Below are 18,850 nucleotides of genomic sequence, written 5' to 3'. Positions count from 1 at the left end.
GTATAGAATTACTTTTTTTTTAAGAGAGAGAGAATTTTAATATTTATTTTCAGTTTTTTTGGTGGACATAACATCTTTGTTTGTATGTGGTGCTGAGGATCGAACCTGGGCCGCACGCATGCCAGGTGGCTACCGCTTGAGCCACATCCCCAGCCCTAGAATTCCCTTTTTATTTCTGAAACACATTCATTCTTGTCAAAGATAGGGATCTGTAGACAATAGTGATTGCTTTAAAAGTTAGCATAGAGTCAGGCTTTATGGCTGTGCCTATTGTTCCAGCTACTTGAAAGGTTGAGGCAGATGCCTTGAGCCCAGCCTGGGAAACATCCTAGGAAACAGCCTGGGAAAATCAAGGTTTCAGAAATAAATAGTAAAAATTAACATAAAAGATAATAGATAAAAGTTGCAGTAGAGATAAGATTGGCCTAAAAATGCCTTAAGTAACTCATAAGGTTCGGGACACATAAATTTGTGTATATAACTCTTAGATAATTTTATCTATAAATTGGCTAGTTCCTTTAAATTGGTTAGGCAATGCTTTCCTGTGGTCCTCAATTTATTCTTCAGTTCTTACCTTGATAAGGAATCCCTGTTAAGAAAGTTTGTGAGGTAATAAAATTTTGAATCAAATAATTCAACTACCAAATTAGGTTCTCAGTCAGAATAACAACTTCGGAGGAATCAAGAGAACAGGAGGATTAGAGAAAATTGCTCAACTTGACAAGGATGGAATTAGAATCCACCCACGCAAAGTACAATCAATTAGAAGTCCATTGCCTTAACCACCCGTCCACCTCCTCACACAAGAGCTCAGGACTCATTGTTTGTCATTTTCCCCTCCATGTAGGGCTCCCCAATGTATTAATACATTTAATAGCCCTTTCCCTAGCTTAATCTTTATAATCCTTGACAGAGTCACATGTCAAAAAGTACATTTCAGAACTACTGCAAAATTTTAAAGTGGGAAGTTATTGGCAAATACCAGATAGTGTTTACTGGTGCCTAACACATTGTTAGATGCAGGTCAAATCTGGTTAAATGACAGTGGCCCACTTACCTAGCTGCTCACTACTGCATTCAGGGCGATTCCCCTGCCCCTGACCAGAACTTCTCTTAGATTCCTATTTTCTGAAAAAGAAACTTACTGTGTGGTTTCATTCATTTGCTTCTATAATAAGCTGGATAGCCAAGAGGAGCCTCTCTCTCCCTTTCTCTTGTTACTTTCCTCAGATTTGGCATTGATCTGTTTGATAAATCAGCAACAAGCGACTACCAGTTTTGAAAAGAAGTGGTGAAGAACTATGAGCACATTGGTGGGGCTGCTCGGGCATTGGTCAGGATGGTGGGAAAAGACACTCTTGTACCTAAGGCAAGATAGGCTTGGACTGACTGCTACCTACTGCAAAGGGAGGGATGGGGAGGTCTTGGTCGTGGCTCTTTTCCAAGCCCCACTACTTATTCCAACTTCCATTTGGGAGATTGAACTGACTAGCCCTTAACTTCCAGTGATGACGACCTCAGTGATGTAAAGACCCCTGCAGAACCTCTTCCACTCTTGAGAGTTTGCGTGATTTTTGAATTTAGTGCAGAATTTTGGAGAGGAAATTTTTCTATCAAAGTGTTGGTGCTTTTTACTCTCTCTATGAAATGCCTTAGTTCTGTTCTTAGCTTTGATGGGAAGGGCTTTTCTCTCTCACCTGTGTTTTCTTTTGTTCCTTTTTTTTTTTTTTTTGGTCTGTTTGGTTTTGGTTTGATATTGGGCATTGAGTCCAGGACCTTGGGCATGCTAAGTACAATCTCTACCACAAAGATATACTCCTAGACTTACCCCCTGTTTCTTCACTGAACCTAAGGTTGGTCTCTCTCTCTTTCTTTCTCCCCCCCATCCCCCTCTCCCTCTTTCCCTTTCTCTTTCTCAGGGGTGTGGATTCACACCCACCCATAAGAAAAACTTCATCCACAGAAATGAATAAAATAATCTTTGTTATTGCTTTGAGTGGGCACATATGTTGCAGTTTTTATTAAACATTGAGTCATTCACTACCCCTCACACTTGCTCTTCAGAGATTCAAGGACAACCTCATTTCATACTAGTAACTTCAGAACCAGTCCTCAGGGGGAAGCTTTGGCCAGGTGTGGGGATTTCTGCTATTAACTAAATTGAAGTTTAGACCATTGTCTCTCTGCAGGACAGGAAATATATATGTCTTTGTTATAATATTACATCAGTGCCTGAATAAGCAAATAATAACTATTGTTAAAAGTATTAATGAAGCAGGCTAGATTTCATACAAAATCTAAGTATCAGAATCAAGGGTAAAGAATGTTTTCAATGAATTAAATTTCTTGATCAATAATCCCAGTTTTTAAAGAAAAAATTATAAAGTTGTGTTGAAAATTAAATGAATTAATAGCAATTAAATGTTTAGAAAATTGTCTAGTAAATAGTAAGTACTACATAAGTCATTTGATATTATTGTAGTAGCTTTCATTATTATGCTAAGACAATAAACAATAAACTACTATTTGATTACCTGCAATTATATCCAACAAGAAAAGCTCAGGAGGTAAAAACACATTTACTCACAAGAGAATATCAAATGTTAATGAATGTTTCTGAAGCTTCTTCACTTTACTTATACCTAAAGATATTTAAAGCCTTATATCATCTGTCTATTCATACTACTACTTTAGATGTCTGAAATACTGTTCATACAAGTTTAACCAGGTTGTCAGACAGTTGCATAAGGCCTACTAAAATTTACAACATTCAGGGTTTGGGATATAGTTCAGTGGTAGAGTGCTTTCCTGTAATGTGAGAGGCACTGAGTTCAATCCCCAGCATTGAAAAAAAATTCTAAAGTTCATAACTTTCTTCCCTTCCCTAAATTGTTAATCTAGTTGCAAATGCTAGAGAAATACCTATACTAATGTGAAATACACAAACAATGGAGCAACTACTTTTAATAGTTGAACATTAAAAATTATTCCAAATTCACCAAAATGGAATAGTTAAATAATGAATGATTAAAAAATTAGGATGTAATATTTAATAAAATAATACTGATTTCTATACAATAATTTGCAAATATTTTTCTACTTTAAAAAATCAAGTTACAGAATAATATACATAGTATTTTTGTTTTAGGTATTAGACTGAGAAAGTTTAGATATTTACTATCAATGAGGGCCATTTAACTTTAGCCTAAATCCCATAAAGGTTTTAAACTAAGAGTGTTCATGTTATCTTCAAAGGAGTATTATGTATGTCTATGTATATATTAATCATACAACCACTGTGTATTTTTTTTGTGTTAAATTAAGGGTTTTCAATATAGCTCAGCATTTTCAAATCTAATTTGTATTTCTAATTTTTTTATATATTGAGAAAGAAGATGGTAATTGGTAATCTTTTGCATCTTCTGGAAGGCTCTGATCAATATAAACAAAATAAAATTTCCTGAATGATCTATAACAATTGCTAATATCTGGTATCTCTAGGAATGAGACTATAAAACTTTTAAACTTTCTACATTAAATGTCTTTTTCAAGATTTTAATTTTTTCCTTTATCACAAATATGTATTACCCAGTAGTTAAATTTTTGAAAACAGAGATGAATTTGAACAAATTACTTAAAAGCAGAACAGGGAACATAGCTAAATGCTGCTCAGAAATGAGTAAGATATGAAGAGATGAACACTAGATTTAACAACAACTGCTTTTATGTATGACATAATGTTTCTTTTTAACATCTTATGGTTCTAATTGGCAGGCGTTACTTATAAGCAGTATGATTCCACAAAGGATTTTAGGACAGTGGAAAACATTTTTTTAATTGTGATGTTAATGGCTATAATTGCTGTTTTCTCCTGACTCAAGCTGAGTAAACATCTGGACATTCTTCTACCAAAGTTAATCTTGTTTCTTGATTTTCACAAAACTATAGGGGACCAGGACTATATTTCCCCACATTTTCTCAGTTCATATATGGTTTATATTACAGATCTCCCTATTCCACAGGGAGAGCATTTGATTTCAAGGAAGAAATACTTGATTTACTTGATTACAAACCCCTCTGAATCAGATTCTGAGTAGAATTCTCGTTTGATGCTCTGCATCTGTTCCCTGTGTTTGAGCCCCTTCCTTATCATCTGCTTATGTACCCAATATATAGGAGCAGGGAAAGCTTTGATTCTGATGCCATTCATATAATCTCCTTGTCCTCTGGATCTTTCCAGTTTTTCTCTTATTTTCTACACAAACAGATGCAGCTAAATCCCTGAGTGGTCTGGGGGATTTACTGCTCAAATTTTTACTATCTTTGTTCAGATCATTTAAAATAGTTGAAAAAAAAACATGAAAAAGTGAAGCAAATCTACCAGGAAACACATTTCACTTTGAAGATGATAAATTCACACCATCTGCACATCCATTCTTTCAACAGTTATATGACAAATGTCCAGGTACTGCATTATAAACAGTGTATACTGTCTGGTAAGAAAGACAGACTTGAAATAAAAAAGCATACAAGTACATCATCACTAATTTTATTAAGGGATATGAAAAATGCACAAAATGTTATTAGGAACCTGAGAGGAGTAGGATATTGGGTGGAGAAATGTGAAGCAAAGGGTATTGTAGGCAGAGTGAAATGTGTGTGAAGTCTGCAAAGCAGGAGGAGCAGGGAAAGCTAGAAAATTATCAGAATGTCTATGTAACCTGAACTGGACTAGAGAGGTTGACCAAATCTTATAGGAATTACATACCATATATAGGATTTAAAATACTACCCAAATTGTAGTGGGATCTTATTGAAACTTTATAAATAGATAAGAATATGATATTTTTAATATTTTTTTCTTGTCAAACTTTTTAATGACATGGGAAATGATAAAAATTGAAGATAAGAAAAGCTTCCTTAAGTAAACAATAAAGCACATGGTAAATTCAGAAGAAAAAATAAAAACACATAACCACAGACTATTAAACCAGGAAAGCAAAATGTTACACATTTGCAAATGCTTCTGGTACACTCACATGAAGCTTCATTCAAGTTAATAAACAAAATATAAACTAAGCTTCTTAAAGTCAAACTTTGTGTTATACAATTTTAGAAAGAATGTGTATTAGGTATGTAAATTGTCTACATGTTACAAAACATTTTATATCTAAACTTATTTGTTCATACTTAATGGAAGACAAAACAAAACTTACATTTTAAGCCTCTTCTCTCCCTCTTTTTTTTTTTTTTTTTTTTGGTGGTGCTGGGGATTGAATCCAGGGTCTTGTGCATGCAAAGCAAGCATTTTACCAACTGAGCTATATTCTCAGCCCAAATTTAAGCTTCTTGATTTGAGAATAACCATGGATTCGGTAGTTCTGTTAAATTCCAACATCATAATAACCAAATGTGCTACTAAAAGATAGTTATTCCAGTTTTTGTTAAAAAGAACTTCTTCCAAATTTGTAATATTTTGGCATAAAAGGAATTACAACTTCTTTGTTGATAAATTATGGTGCTTAGTTTTTACTGTTAACACAATAACTAGTGCAAGAGGGAATACTCCTATAGAAAAAACCTCTGTCTTTTCAGCAGTTTCAAATGAAGTTATATAATATTTCTCTGGAAATAGTGGTCACACCACACATTTGGCAGTTGCTTCTATTTAAACTTCAACTCTGTCCTATAACATCCATCAAAGGCTTCAAAAATTTATTTTGGCAATACACTGTTATAGTTAAATCTTCATCCCAGGGTTTCATACACTGACTTCCAGACCACTTATGTATAATCGAATCAAGCCTTTATTGAAGCACACCGGTGGCAGCTGACCAGAACATAAAGCTGTTCCCCTGATCAGCCCTGAACAATTGCAAGGGCACTCCTTATAAGTCTGAAAACTGCAAAAGGGATGTTCAGGGGGTCTAGCCAATGCAAGCAAGCCAGGTTACAGAAGCGGGACAGTGCAGTCAAGCAGAGGGAAGCCTAACCAATCACAGTTAGCCCAGTCACCCCAGTTACAGAAACAGAGCCCCGTTTCCCTAGTTACAGAAACAATACCCCATTAGGTAGTTTTGTGTTCTTAAAGATTTCTATAGCAAAAGGAAAAGATCATCTTGCCCCAGTCATGACTCTTCTACTTGGCATGGTTGTTTTACAGGATGAAGTCATTTGTAAAAAGAAGTTTTCTCTGTGTGTATGTATGTTTTAAGTAGAAAACAGGCAATGAAATAGTTTATCCACAATTATAAAACATATCTTCCTAATTAAATCTCAACTGTATAAGCAATATACATCAAATATCTAGAACTTAAATGGATTCTAAATTTATGTAAGAAGAAATATTTTCCTACCTTTTATCATTATCCACAGAGGACAGAGTTTTAGTTGTATGTCTTCTTCTGGACACAGAAGGAAAGGGATCTTTGTCTCTTTTTCAGTTTGAAAGAGGAAAATGAGCAGAACTGCCACTAGCAGTGCTTGAGTAAGTGAAAGGATCCATGTCCTTTTCTTTGCTGTGGTGCTTATGCTTGTCTTTTGTGCTTCTTCTTTTTCTTATGCTCATGGTGATGTTCACCACTGTGTTTGGAGGATGTAGATTCCTTAGTAAATGCTGAAAGTGGAGCTCTTGCCACTGGATACATACTTATCCCCAAAGGCGATTGATTGTTCATTACCTGTTCCCTTATGTGTAAGTTCCATACTCCACTGGGGTTTTATGGTGACTGTGCTATCACAACCTGATGAATGCTGGGGCATTAGAGTAGATAGAGAGCTAGCTGGTCAATATTTGGAGAGTCCCGGAGTTAATGGTCTTTCAAGTATATTCAGATAATGGAAAATGAAGGCCTCACTATCAGGAACAGTACCATGTAAATCTCCTCCTCATCTTGAGAATTTGAAAATCTGACTTTGAGTTTGACCTTACTGTTATCCTCATTCATCTCCAGTATTTTACCAGGTTCTAGTGGGAACCTCAGTGGTGTATCAGCCTTTTTCTTCACTCCCTGATGATGAGCTGAAACATTATAAGATGCTCCCTTGGCAAAGTGATCATCTTCTGGGTTTTGAAATACAACTAGCTGTGCATGACTGCTTGGATTAACTCACAGCTTTTTGTCACCTGCTATTGCCTCTGGCATTATAGTAGGATTCAAGACAGTTTTTTTTCCTTCAGATTAAGAACCAACCCAAGGGCTGGGGATATAGCTCAGTTGGTAGAGTGCTTGCCTCCCATGTACAAGGCCCTGGTTCAATCCCCAGCACCACCAAAAAAAAAAAAAATCTTACCATTTCGGCCTGGGGTTGTGGCTCAGAGGTAGAGCACTCACCTAGCATGCATGAGGCACTGGGTTCGATCCTCAGCACCACATATAAAATAAAATAAAGATTTGTGTCCACCTATAACTAATAAATAAATAAATAAATATAAAGGACCAACCAAAATTCTGGTATGGTAAACAGGAAGGTCTACTGAGGCCCAAAATGTGCAAAACAAGTCCACAGCACCACACTACAACCTCCAGTCATATGAAGTTCCAGAATTCATAAGTTTCCAAAGTTGATCTACCAAGGCTTCATTGCATAAGGCAGACTCCATGTTTTTTTGTAAATGGTGGATTCTTAGTCAACATATTATTATGGGCTGATTTGAAAGTTAAATCAGGTTGATCCCACTCTGTTCAGACCTCTCAACCTGTGCAGAACTCTTTCTGCATGAGCCCACTCACATAGAAGCTCACATCTCCACCCTTATCCACTTGCATTCTGACCATAATATCTTTAAACTGTGGAGCTGGTGCTAGCTTACATCCTGAGTAGGTACAGGAAATGCCAATTCTGAGAACGTGGTGGCACTGTAAGAAATGTGTTTTATTATTGTACTTGCCTCTCTCGGCCCCCTACTTTTTGTTTTTTTCTGTTTTTAAGTGACCCTTATCAGCATTCAGCAGCTTGGGCTGCAAAATTGTCTGCTTTCTGCTCACTTGGCCCTTGCCATTATAAATCCTTTGTCTTTGCTTCAAAAAGACCCAGAATTTTAGTTGAGATTTTGGAATAGTGCCTTAACAATGTTTAGAATCTTATGCCTCACATAGGGTTCAAAGTCATTCTGAATCATATTAAAGATCCGCTACAGTTCTTCATAACTGCTGCCCACTTTAGTAAAATCAACATCTTCCTAAGCTGCTATCCTGATGTCCACAAAGTGACTGTTCAGTATAAGATTTCAAAAGAGCTGGATCACTTGGTACATGTCCATTCTTTTGAAGTACCTGTGTGGCTCTCAAGCAACTGGCAGTGATGGTGTGTCTATAACTTGGAAGAAGATTTTTTGTATACAAAAACCTGATGATTTCTTCAAGAATCAGTCGCATATCAGGATTTAAGTTATCCAGCATTCTAACTTCATTATTCACTTTGACTGTAGATGTAACAGAGTTGGCCAGGGCATCAGTTATTTGTGCACAATAGTAGTTAAATTAAAGATTATTTTCCTGTTGTCATTCTACTTGATTAAATCTAAAATAAATGTTAAGACTTCTCTGGGACAGAGGTTATGAACATATCTCAATAAAGCCATTGCAACTGGCACAGTCTTTTGTAGAAAATAAAATTAAAATATCATGAAGTTGGTTGTTTTTACAATATCTGGACAATTTTTACAACAAAACATTCTAGTAAAGAGTGACTTTATGGTCCTTGGTTCTGTCCATGTGCTCACTATTCAATTTCCAGTCTTTGCAAGGCAGAAGCAAGCTGACATTCTTACTCAGTAGAAACACTGCCCTTATTCTAATGTGTCAGTGAAAATAAGATGCTAGAATAGGAAAAGTGAGATGCTGGAGTAGAGAATTTTTCCAAAGTCAAGATGAATTCCTACTGTGCAACAACATTGCCCTCATAGTGGAGTTGATATTTCTACACATCATCATCTTGCTCAAATTCTTCCTTTTTCAATATGACATAGGGTCTATCCTTATCCACAACAAAGGGGAATCAGCATTCATTGCAGAATGATCTATGTCAACTTCTTCTTCATTCATCATTGGGATTTTTTTCTTATTATTCCTTCTGCTCTGGGAATGGCAGAGTATATCATGTTTAAGGTTGTTTTCTTCAATTTGCAATGTATGATTGGAACATCCATCTAATTCTTGTACTATCACTTTAAGTGGTACCATATTTTTCTGAGTTCTAGATGTATAATCTTATTTTATTTCCAACTCTAAGACATTTCACTTTTTATTAAATACAAAAGTTCCATAAAATTTTCCCATTCTACTTTGGTCTACCCACTGTTGTATTAAAAGCTAGATATATTTGGCAGAGACATTTGTAATGGTTTTCAAAAACCCTGTTGTGGAAATGAACATTTGACTCCACATGTGTGACTGGAAATTCTGAGATGAAATTAATTTCTTTCTTTCTTTCTTTCTTTCTTTCTTTCTTTCTTTCTTTCTTTCTTTCTTTCTTTCTTTCTTTCTTCCATGCTTAGCAATTTATTAAAAACTTGTAGCATAAATTCCATGCTGATTATATTTTCAATCAATCTCATCACAAGGTGGGCTTTACACTGAAACATACTATTATTAGTAGTATTCCCTGGAGAGTGTATGTGGACACTTTATTAAAAAGTGTAGGCAGGATGCTGGATTATCCTTATCTTTTCCTCCACCAGTGGATGTAGTAAAACTCCCCCAGTTTTCAGTACCTATTCCACTATTTTATCTAGCTCCTCTTTAACCCAATGGTAGTATGCATTAACAACAAAAGTTTTCTTTTTCATCCAATGTTCATAAATACAGCTTGAAATTCCCTTCAGCTCCGTTCCTCAGATTAAGACATTCTGGATATGAAACATCCAAAAAACTGCTGGGCCAAAGACTGGCTAAACACCTTCTAGTCAAAGGTGTGTCATCTATAATCATGGCACTGTATAGAAGATTTGTGCTAATAACACTCATGGAAGCATAAGTAGCCACTTCAACATAAGCCTTGTCAATGAATACAGTTTTAAAACAGGAGTATGAATATACACATGTAATAATTTTTTCATAAAATTCAAAGAGTTCATAAAGGAATGACATGGTATATTTAAGCAATGGAAGAAATTGGGGTAAACAAAAAGGAGTAACCTTATGTATATAGAGATCTATGAGTATTTCCAATGGGCAAGGAGATGTTTGATTCTGCCGTAGGGATTGTAAGCATAATAGAATACCTTCCTCATATAATGGGTATATACTGTCTCTCCTAAATCTCCATTGGAAATGGCCACTATAGCAGCATCTACTGTAAATTCTAATTTTCATATATATAATTCGGAGTACAAATCAATGACATGGGATTACAGGTGTGCACCACTGCACCAGACCTATGTAAAAAAAATATATACACACACATATTTTATATATATATATATATATATATATATATATATATACACACACACACACACACACACACACACACACACATACATAAGAAATGTTCCTTTTTATTTATGTTTTCATAAATAAAACAAATAATGTTTTATGTTATTTATAAAATTATGTTTTCAGTGTCAGGATCTGGAAGCTAACACAAACAAGCAAACAAAATTGTCAAAGCAGTACTTAAAAATCTTATCTTGCCACAAAATATGGGATAGGGAAATATAAGAGAACAGGAATAAAACAATTAAGGATCAATACAAAGAAGTATAAAATCCAGTACTTACTTATGTATTGGATAATAAAATTGTTCTGTGTAATATTTTTAAAAAACCATTCTGGCTAACCCAGAGAAACTAGGTGGTAAGATATAGATGTGAGCAGATTCCAGCAGTCACCAAGGATGATGGTTGTAGCTTGGACTAGAAGTTTGTCAATAGGAACAGAGACAGATGGATGAGTCCAAGATGCATTTTGGAGATAAAATCATGGAAATCTGATGGTGATTTTGATAAATACTGTGGGGACAAGTAGGGTAAAATCTTGTCCTGGCTTGCTGAAAATTTTCCCATTTTGACGTTGGTAGTTTCCAATGACTCAGGTAAACCTGAACAATTGGTGACAGGGAAGCATCAATGTAAGTCTTGCTTCCATCTTGAGTGGTGAGGCAAATGAAAGTAGTAGTTATTGAAAATGGGAAAATTTGGGGAAAAGTAGGTAATGTGGGAATGATGATTTAACTTTTGAATGTTAAGATTAGACATAAACCTATGCAGGTCAAATGTCTAAAGTAGGATATTTTTTTCAGGGAAAGATTTTTAAAAATACTATAGGAAATATCAGATTTATATCCATATGGAGAACTCATTCTTCATTAGAGATTTTAACTACAATTGGTAAATATTCTGGAATTTATCTTTCTTTGAGTAAATCTAATTAATAGGAAATCATTTACTGATTTGTTGGCTTATGTTCCATTTCCAATGGCTACCTATTCTTTACATTGTCCATTTATTTAAATGTCAAAAATTTAAGTTGTACATATTTACCCAAAAGAATAGGAAAGCTTTTAAGAAAGCCTCCAATTTTTTTTCAGGGGTTGGGGGAACAGGGATTAAACCCAGGTTTCAATAACCAGGAATATTAAATATTAACTAGGGTTATTAAGTACCAGGATTGCTTAACCACAGAGCCAAATCCCCAGCCCTTTTTTATTTTGAAACAAGGTCTTGCTAAGATGCTGAGGCAGGCCTTGAACTTGTGATCTTCCTACCTCAGCCACTCAAGTTGCTGAGATGTGTATGCCAGAACACTTGGCTAGAAAAACCTCCAATTTTACAAAAATGTTGACAGCCTATTTGTTGAATCCACCGGTCACAACCTCCACATCCATTTAAATCAGGTGTCAGGAGTGAATCTTTCACAATAGAGAATATTAGCCAATGCTCCAAAATTATGTTTGTTTGAAGGAATCGGATATCAGGTCCAGTGTACCCTCTTCTATAGAATTACTTTTTCCTGGAGGTACAGAGAAGAAAGTCAAGAAGCATAACAAATGAATTGTAGGGAATTTCAACAGCAGTGGCATATTAATGCCACTTTGCCCCTGCTGGGATACACACTGAGTTTCTTATACTCCCCATCTATGGTGTTAGATCCCAGGAAAGTTGCCCAAATCCTTGCTTTTGCTGAATACCCTCTGATTCTTTCTCTTTTTTATACTTTTAGTTATGCATGACAGTAGAATGTATTTTGACAGAATATACACACCCAGAGTATAACTTATTCCGTTTAGGTTCCCATTCTTGTGGTCATACATTATGTGGAGCTACCCTGGTCATAAATACAAATACAAGGCTAGGAAAGTTATGACCAATTAATTCTACTGGCTCTCCTATTCTCCTGATTCTTTCTAAAGGTAAACAAACTATTAGTAGAGAAATTTGTGATTTAATAAATATTTAGTGTGGGCGCAGGCAGCCAGTGGGGATATTAGGAAAGATGGTGACCAGGTGGATGTTCCAACATTTCCCTGTGTTAAGATCTGGTTCTTGTTCAGGAATTGTCACTTGTGCTTATCTGTCATAGTGTTTCATGTTTCCCCTTCTTTTTCTGTTTTTTTTCTTTTCTTTCTTTCTTTCTTTTTTTGTTCTTGTACCTAACTCTTTGATCCATTTTGAGTTACCTTTTGTATAGGATGTGAGACAGGAGTCTAGTCTCCTCCTCCTCCTTCTTCTTCTTTTTGGTATCAGGAATTGAATTCAGGGGCCATTGACCACTGAGCCACATCCCCAGCCCTATTTTGTATTTTATTTAGAGACAGGGTTTCACTGAGTTGTTTAGTGCCTTGCTTTTTTGGGGGCTGGCTTTGAATTCATAATCCTCCTGCCTCGGGCTCCTGAGCCATGAGATTACAGGCATGCACAACCTTGCCTGGATCATTCTTTTTTCTACAAATGGATAACCAGTTTTTCCAGCATAATTTGTTCAAGAAACTGTCTTTTCTCCAATGTATGTTCTTGGCAGTTTTGCCAAGAATCAGGTGACTGAACGGACTGGCAGCCATCAAGAATACAAACAGTAATAAATGCTGGAGAGGATGTGAAGAAAATAAAATACTTTTACGCTGTTGGTGGCATTGTAAATAAGTACAACCTTAAGAGACTTAGGATTGGAACCACCGTATGATCTAGTTATGTCACTCCTTGGTATTTATCCTAGAGAATGAAAGTTATAGCAATATGTGCATAATAATGCACAAATATAGCAGAATATTTCACAATACCAAAGTGTGGAACCAGACTAGGTGTCCATCAACAGATAACTGTGTAAAGAAAATATGGTATATAAACACAAGAGTTTTATTCAACTATTAAGAAAAATGAAATTATGTCACTTGCAGAAAAATGGATGAAAATAAAGAAAGAATGAAGAAAAATAAATTTTTACACAAAAAGATCTGGATCCTAGCAGGCCCATAATTTACCATTGTGAGTGCAGAGTAGTTTTGGGGTGTTGCTAAGACCACAGATGTTTCTCTTTAATTGCCATTTTCCTCTATTCCTCAAGAACCAGATAATGTAAATCTGATGGTGGGGGTACAGATGACATGTTCTCTCACCTAGAATATGAATAAACTAGGTACAGGAGGAAGCTTTGTGGAAATTGATTAGTGCTGGAGTGGTCCCTGGGTAGATGAAATCCAGCCGCTCATTTTGGGTTGAAGAAATTACTTTCCCAGAATCTGTAATAAATCAATGTTCACTGATTATTTTGCCTACTTTTAAAATTCTTGAATCTACTGTTACCTTTTTGTAAAATAAATTATAAAAGTTTCTAAAAATTTCCCCTTAACATCACTTTTAAGAATATTTAAAACTCATATCCCTAAGGAATAGAGCTCCACAGTATTCTTCCCATTTTCTGGAAGTGTCTAATTATCCTTGGTGAGGTAATTTTTTTCCATTTTTTTTTGTTGGCGATTATAATTGTACATATTAGTGGGATTTGTTTGTACATGCACGTAATATAACAACATAATTTGGACTTGGTGAGGTTATTTAGTATAAATGATAAGTTTGCTGTCTGTAGAGCAGCCTGATGCTCATCTAAATCTTAGGTTATTTGATAACCTAGTGTTGAAGTCTGGGAATTATCATTTCCACTGAGCTAAGAATCCCTCATAAAAAGAAAATCAGGTTAAACTTTGTCCTATTCATTTCCGTTAGTGTTTGGAGAAAATTCCCAGAGAAAATGTCTACTTATCAATGAATTGTGGAACAAAAGAGAGAAGCAGAAAAAGTACTATCCTTCCGTCAGGAGCTGCCACGTAGTAGCTGAGTGCCCACTAGCTTTGAGTGATGGAAATGTGGAGACTGGCTTTCCTCACCAGAAAGCACCCCATCTCTGCTCAGCAGAGGAGCACAGCTTTGAGAGTGGGCTTTACCCAATTGGAGTGGGCTGCCCCTTGTAACATTATCCCTCTGCCTTATATGGATGAAATGTTCTTTTGAACAGCTTCCCCCAATAAAATCAGGGTTCAAGGCATGCTCCTCTCTCTTTCTTGCCTGCCTTGCCTGCTTTGTGGAAGCTGGGCCAGAGGAGCCATCACAGAACCCAAAGAAAAAGGTATTGTCTCTGTTTTTGTGTGATTATTTTCTGCCAGCCCAGTTCACCTGGAGTGACACTGACTGGTCACTTAGTTTTTTGGTATTGACTAACTTCACTTAGCATCATCTTCTCTAACTCCATCCATTTACCTGCAAATGCCATGATTTTATTCTCTTTTATTGCTGAGTAATATTCCATTTGTGTATATGCCACATTATTTTTATTCATTCATCTATTGAAGGGCATCTAGATTGGTTCCCCAGTTTAGCTATTGTGGATTGTGCTGCTATAAACATTGATGTGGCTGTGTCCCTTTATTATGCTGCTTTTAAGTCCTTTGGGTATAGTCCGAGAAGAGGGATAGCTGGGTCAAATGGTGGTTCCATCCCCAATTTTCCAAGAAATCTCCATACTACTATCCATATGGCTGTACCAATTTGCAGTCACACCAGCAGTGTATGAGTGTACCTTTTCCCCCACATCCTTGCCAACACTTATTGTTGTTTGTCTTCATAATATCTGCCATTCTGACTGGAGTGAGATGAAATCTTAGAGTGGTTTTGATTTGCATTTCTGTAATTGCTAGTGATGATGAACATTTTTTCATGTATTTGTTGATTGATTGTATATCATCTTCTGAGAAGTGTCTGTTCAGGTGCTTGGCCCATTTATTGATTGGGTTTTTTTGTGCTTAGCTTTTTGAGTTCTTTATATACCCTAGAGATTAGTGCTCTATCTGATATGTGAGGGGTAAAGATTTGCTTCCAAGATGTAGGCTCTTTATTCACTTAACAGATTGTTTCTTTTGCTAAAAAGAAACTTTTCAGTTTGATTCCACCCCATTTATTTATTATTTTTTTTAAAGATAGAGTGAGAGGTGAGAGAGAGAGAGAGAGAGAGAGAGAATTTTTAATATTTATTTTTTAGTTCTCGGTGGACACAACATCTTTGTTGGTATGTGGTGCTGAGGATCGAACCCGGGCCGCACGCATGCCAGGCGAGCGCGCTACCACTTGAGCCACATCCCCAGCCCTCCACCCCATTTATTGATTCTTGATTTTAATTCTTTTGCCACGGGAGTGTTATTAAGGAAGTTGAGCCCTAATCCCACATGATGGAGATTAGGGCCTACTTTTTCTTCTATTAGATGCAGGGTCTCTGGTTTTATTACTTAGTTTTTGATCCATTTTAAGATGAGTTTTGTGCATGGTGAGAGATAGGGGTTTAATTTCATTTTGTTGCATATGGATTTCCAATTTTCCCAGCACCATTTGTGAAGAGGCTATCTTTTCTCCAGTGCATGTTTTTGGCACCTTTGTATAATATAAGATAATTGTAATTTTGTGGGTTAGTCTCTGTGTCCTCTATTATGTACCATTGGTCTAGCAGTCTGTTTTGGTGCCAATACCGTGCTGTTTTTGTTACTATTGCTCCACAGTATAGTTTAAGGTCTGGTAGAGTGATGCCACCTGCTTCACTCTTCCTGCTAAGGATTGCTTTTGCTATTCTGGGTCTCTTATTTTTTCAGATGAATTTCATGATTGCTTTTTTTATTTCTATGAGGAATGTCATTGGAATTTTTTTATTAAACCTGTTTTTGGAAGTATGGTAATTTTTATAATATTAATTCTGCCTATCCAAGAGCAAGGTAGATCTTTCCATCTTCTAAAGTCTTCTTTGACTTCTTTCTTTGGAGTTCTGTAATTTTCATTATAAAGATCTTTCACCTCTTTTGTTAAGTTGATTCCAAAGTATTTTATTTTATTTTTTGAGGCTATTTTTTTTAATTAATTTATTTTTTTTATTGGATGTTCACAACATTACAAAACTCATGACTTGAGGCTATTTTAAATGGGGTAGTTTTCCTCATTTCCCTTTCTGAGGATTTGTCACTGATATACAGAAATGCCTTTGATTTATGGGTGTTGATTTTATATCCTGCTACTTTGATAAATTCATTTACTAGTTCTAGAAGTTTTCTGGTGGAAATTTTAGGGTCTTCTAGGTATAGAATCATATCATCAGCAAATAGTGGCAATTTGAGTTCTTCTTTTCCTATGTGTATCTCTTTACTTTCTTTTGTCTGTCTAATTGCTAAGTAGAAGTGGTGAAAGAGGGCATCCCTGTCTTGTTCCAGTCTTTAGATGAAATGCCTTCACATTTTCTACATTTAGAATGATGTTGGCTTGGGGCTTAGCATAGATAGCTGTTATGATGTTGAGATATGTTCCTGTTATCCCTAGTTTTTTTTAGTGTTTTGAATATAAATAGGTGCTGTATTTTGTCAAATGCTTTTTCTGCATCTATTGAGATGATCATACGATTCTTATCTTTAAGTTTATTGATGTGATGAATTACATTTATTAATTTTTGTATGTTGAATCAACCTTGTCCCTGGAATGAATCCCACTTGATCATGGTGCATGATCTTTTTGATATGTTTTTGTATTCAATTTGCCAGAATTTTATTGAGAATTTTTGCATCTATGTTCATTAGAGATATTGGTCTGAAGTTTCTTTCCTTTGATGTGTCTTTGCCTGGTTTTGGAATCAGAGTGATCTTGGCCTCATAGAATGAGTTTGGAAGTGCTGCCTCTTTTTCTATTTCCTGAAATAAATTGAAGAGTATTGGCACAAGTTCTTCTTTAAAGGTCTTGTAGAGCTCAGCTGTGTATTCATCCGGTCCTGGGCTTTTCTTGTTTGGTAGACTTTTGATGGCATCTTCTATTTTGTCACTTGAAAATAATCTGTTTAAATTGTGTATATCATCCTGATTCAATTGGGGAAAATTATATGACTCTAGAAATTTGTCAAAGCCTTCAATATTTTCTATTTTGTTGGAGTACAAGTTTTCAAAATAATTTCTAATTATCTTTTGTATTTCTGTCATGTCTGTTGTGATATTTCCTTTTTCATCATGTATGTTAGTGATTTGAGTTTTCTCTCTCCTTCTCTTTATTAGCATGGCTAAGGGTCTGTCAATTTTATTTATTTTTTCAAACAACCAACTTTTTGTTCTGTCAATTTTTTCAATTGTTTATTTTATTTCAATTTCATTGATTTCAGCTCTGATTTGAATTATTTCCTGTCTTTTGCTGTTTTTTTGGTGTTGATTTGTTCTTTTTCTAGGACTTTGAGATGTAATGTTAAGTCATTTATTTGTTGACTTTTTTTAAGGAATGAACTTCATGCAATGAAATTTCCTCTGATATGTTGTATCTGTGTTCTCATTCACCTCTAACAACTTTTTAACCTCCTCCTTGATGTCTTCTGCAACCCATTGTTCATTCAGTAGCATATTATTTAGTCTGCAGGTGTTGCAGTGGATTTTATTTCTTATTTTATTATTGATTTCTAGTTTCATTCCATTATAATCTGATAGAATGCAGGTTAGTTTCTCTTCTTTTTTTGTCTTTGCTAAGAGTTGCTTTGTGGCATAGTATATGGTCTATTTAGAGAAGGATCCATATGCTGCTGAAACTAAAGTATATTCTCTCATTGAAGGATGAAATATTCTATATATGTCAGTTAAGTCTAAGTTATTGATTGTATTATTGAGTTCTATAGTTTCTTTGTTCAGCTTTTGCTTGAAAGATCTTTTTAGTGATTAAAGAGGTATGTTAAAGTCACCCAAAATTATTGTGTTGAAGTCTATTTGATTCTTGAACTTGAGAAGAGTTTTTTTGGTGAACATAAATGCTTCATTTTGGGGGGCATATATATTTATAATTGTTAAGTCTTGTTGATGTATGGATCTCTTGAGCAGTATGTAGTGCACTTCTTTTTCCTTTTTGATTGACTTTAGTTTGAAGTCTTCTTTATTTGGTATGAGGATGGAAACCCCTGCTTGCTTCCACAGTCCATTTGAGTAGTCTGATTTTTCCCAACCCTTCACCTTCCATCTGTGGATGTCATTTTCTATGAAACGAGTCTCTTGGAGACAGCATATTGTTGGTATTTTTAAAAAATCCAATCTGCTAGTCTATATTTTTTGATTGGTGAGTTTAGGCCATTAACATTCAGAGTTATATTTGCTGAGAGTTGCTTTGTGGCATAGTATATGGTCTATTTTAGAGAAGGATATATGTGCTGCTGAGAAGAAAGTCTATTTGTATTCCCAGCCATTTTGTTTATTTTGGGTATTAAACATGAGTTTTTTTTCCTTTGATTAGATTTTTCTTTAGTATAATCCCTCCCTCTGCTGATTTTCATCATTGCTTTTTATTTCCTCTTCTTGGAATATTTTGCAGAGTATGTTCTGTAGTGAAGGCTTTTTAGTTGTAAATTCTTATAACTTTTGTTTA

The 18,850-nt window shown here is 35.4% G+C and overlaps 2 pseudogenes across 2 annotated transcripts; both read right to left on the bottom strand.

The window, feature by feature from the left end:
- Positions 1–6,439: 6,439 nt before the first annotated feature.
- Positions 6,440–9,413, bottom strand: LOC308649302 (transcription initiation factor TFIID subunit 2-like; annotated as a pseudogene). Its single transcript has 3 exons — positions 8,080–9,413; positions 7,445–7,648; positions 6,440–7,200 (listed from the first exon to the last, which is right to left on the bottom strand). The product of its transcript is annotated as a transcription initiation factor TFIID subunit 2-like (transcript).
- Positions 9,414–9,415: 2 nt separating this feature from the next.
- LOC308649301 (transcription initiation factor TFIID subunit 2-like) lies at positions 9,416–10,348 on the bottom strand (annotated as a pseudogene). The gene has a single exon. The product of its transcript is annotated as a transcription initiation factor TFIID subunit 2-like (transcript).
- Between the last annotated feature and the right edge of the window lie 8,502 nt (positions 10,349–18,850).

This window comes from Spermophilus citellus, assembly GCF_964194105.1.
Source record: "Spermophilus citellus genome assembly, chromosome: 5".
Lineage (NCBI taxonomy): Eukaryota > Metazoa > Chordata > Mammalia > Rodentia > Sciuridae > Spermophilus > Spermophilus citellus.
Note: the sequence above shows the minus strand (reverse complement) of the source record. Positions and strands in the feature narration are given on the sequence as shown.